General features: G+C 31.9%; 1 protein-coding gene across 3 annotated transcripts in view; it reads left to right on the top strand.

Annotated features, from left to right (window-relative positions):
- Nucleotides 1–417: 417 nt before the first annotated feature.
- Nucleotides 418–3,358, top strand: part of LOC106478253 (folliculin-like) — a 38,916-nt gene continuing 35,975 nt past the window's right edge. For all 3 annotated transcript variants that reach the window (XM_013938783.2, XM_013938784.2, XM_013938782.2), the window contains exon 1: nucleotides 418–608. The gene's annotated coding sequence lies outside the window, so the exon portion shown is untranslated. The remainder of the gene's footprint in view (nucleotides 609–3,358) is intronic.

Raw genomic sequence — 3,358 nt, 5'->3', positions numbered from 1 at the left:
AGAATGTAAATGATAACATATTACATTTTTAAACACTGCATTCTTTATCTACTTGCTTAAGGATTTTCAAGAATTAGAAAAGTTTATAATAATAATAATATTCCAACCACACCATATTTGTCATATTTATTGCTGACGACGCGTTTCGCTCAATTCAGAGGTTTTCAGGCCGGCTGGGACACAATAAACACAGCAGTGGTCGGAAATCTTTTTATGTAAGCCATTTGATACAACAACAATTGTTATAATTTGTATGCCTTTTACAAGCTGGCGAATAATTATTACAATAATACTTGTCATAAGTTAATAATGATAAACAGTACGCATTCACAATTTTCATATATTCTTAGTTATTTCAAATATTTTGCAACATTACATAAATGTTTTTATGATAGCCTGGTGAGGAGAAACGAAAGTGAAATCACGTGAATGTTACAAACAAAACTTACGCACGTTTTGATTTTTGTTGCTAACGTTAAGTGTATTTTCGTGAAAATGCGAATTTTATTCGATTTTTATGCAATCTTTTATAGTTGTTAACATATTGTCATTATGACATGAAGCTGTTTAAATTTTAGAGAGTGGAATCATTCAGAAATTTAAAAAATGTAAGCATAATTATAAATTATAGTTACACTTACTACTACTAGAGTTTTACTCAACTTAAGACTTAATCCTAGAACTAGAGGTTAGAACTAAGTAACTAAGTTAGAGCTAGACTCAACTTAGACACCGTTAGTGTTAGTGCCTTTATTTATGTGTGGAGACCTAGACATGCTCATAGGACTTTTTGAAACTGATTTTATTTTAACGTGACATTTGAGTGATAACAAGGGGCTTCTTGGCCAATCTTGGTTGTCCTATTAATATCCATACTCGAGCCCTAACTGAGTAACTCCCTAAGTAGTAAGTACTCATATTGAGTCATAAAGCTGTTTTATCTACCACTGTCTGATGACAGTATATTACGTTTACAGTTTACAAAGGCTGATCACCCTGCTTAAAAAATAAAATTGCCTAAGTTACAGACGACTACCAGTTTTATCTTGCTAAATCTTGAAATTGAATGTTTCCTAGTCCTATCACTTTTTTATCATTAAACATGCACACAAATATTCTATGCATCAATCCTATCTATTCCCTTTCAGTAGGATGCCTTCTAACCATTTTTTACTTAAAATAGAATATAATTGAGGATATAAGGATGCTGATTTACAAAAGGATTTGAATTATTTGGTGAGTTGGGCAGTTAAATGACTTAATTATTATAAGTTGAAGATAATACATGTGGGTTATCCTAATTTTAATTATAAGTATATTTGGATGGGAATAATGTTAACATTGTAACGAAAGAAGGGGAACTTGGTGTAATAATTGATAAGTCTGTTATTTTAAGCCATCCAAGCAGTGTCTTGTTGTTAGTGGCAGGGTAAATAGGATTTTACTTAGGTAGTATCTAAAGAAATATTGAATCAAGTCTGAATAGGTTATAATGTTATTGTATACATTATTGGTCAGGCCACACTTGGAGTAATGTATTGAGCCTTGAGCTGCTTGCCTCAGAAAGGACATTGAATTGTTGGAAAGGGTTCAGAGGAGGTTTACTATGATGGTCCCTTGGATGGAAAGGTTTTCATACAAGGATAGGTTAAGATCTCTAAACTTGTTTATTCTTGAAATGAGAAGAGTTAGAGTGAATCTGATTGGGATGTATAAGATTGTCAAAGGAATTTACAGTGTATCATCTTTTTTGTATTTAATGGCGAGCAAGGTAAGATTAGAAGACACAAGTAGACAGTTTGGCATGGTAAGTTATCTTCAGCTAAGACAACTTTATTTTTCTATAAAAATAGATGGTCTTCATATGTGGTAGATACATTTAATTTAAGGAAGTTTAAGGGGAATATTGATAGATATTTGAATGACAAGGGCTGGCTTTGAGTTTTTTAGTGTTTAATTTAGTGGATAGCATGGCTTTTGTTTCTTTTGGGAGACATACTTATCTTGAATATTTGACAGCTTATTTTAAAAGTCTTCCAAATCTGGTAAGCATTTCCATTTAACTCAGTATCAATTCCTGTCCCATCCTTTCAAAATTAGCCTTCTCAAAATTGGAAACCAAACTACTATTGTAGTTGATCTACGTATGTACTACCACCTCAAACCTTCCCCACTTCCATTCCATCAACCATACTCACATTTGAAGTTAATAAAAAACTAAAATAGCATCCTTCCTAGTAGGTTTCCTAACTGTTTGATGAAGCAAACCATCTTGAACAGCTTCCAAGAACTTATTATCTTTACTTTTTGGCACTAAAGTCCCTTAATCAGTATGTCTAAGATTAAAATCCTCCATGATAAAAACTTTGTTAGCTGCTTCATTCTTGATGTATTTGATAACAAATTCTAATTAACAGCATTTTACTCGTATACCAAGTAACAGAGACCCATATTGATTCAACCTACTTGTTATCCTTTATAACATTGTGAGAAATTAAGTTAGCACATCTTCCTTCAGATGCAGGCATTTATTTGCACATCATCATTACATAACATTGTATCATTACACACTTATTACATTACATACAAATAACTTATGTTAATAATAACACAACATAATGTTTTGGGACAACATGGTACCTATTGGTCCATCTCTGCTGTCCCATCCTCAAAACTAAAATAAAACTATTAATAAATAAATTAAAAAAAAGAACCCTTAAAGACACTGACTCTTACTTATAACTTAAGTGTAACTTTTACTCATAAGTAAAGTAGTGTGGGAATAACACCCTAGAACTGTATAGCATGTAACACTAACACTATCTGTCTATCTTGTCTAAAAGTAGTAGAACAGAAACACAACAGTCCAAATGTAACAATGTTTGGAGACAACAAGGGACCTATTAGTCCATCTCAGCTGTCACATCCTTTAAACAAAACTATTATAAATTTAAAAAATATATAAAAGTCAGTCCTTATCATTCATATAGTTATAAAGCTTTCTCTTAAACTTGCATAAATTTACTGCTTCCATAACATCTGAAGGCAACCCATTCCATAGGTCAACCACCTTGTTAGAAAAATATAACTGTCTCAGCTGAAGATGACTCCTACCCTGCCAAAATTTATATTTGTGTCCTCTAGTCCAGTGCTTCCCAAACTGTGAACTGTAGAAGGATTTCAGGTGTGCCATAGAGTTTTTGCAATTATTAAGTAATTTTTATTTAGTAATTTAAATTTATTATTAATTTAATATATTTTTAAAATTTAAAATTTGATTTATTTTCTCCTTGATACACAGTATAACAGTAATTTCTGTCTGTCTTTGTCAGGTGAGTGCCACTAGGCCCGCGTTATG

The sequence above is a fragment of the Limulus polyphemus genome, unplaced genomic scaffold, assembly GCF_000517525.1.
Source record: "Limulus polyphemus unplaced genomic scaffold, Limulus_polyphemus-2.1.2 Scaffold193, whole genome shotgun sequence".
NCBI lineage: Eukaryota > Metazoa > Arthropoda > Merostomata > Xiphosura > Limulidae > Limulus > Limulus polyphemus.
Note: the sequence above shows the minus strand (reverse complement) of the source record. Positions and strands in the feature narration are given on the sequence as shown.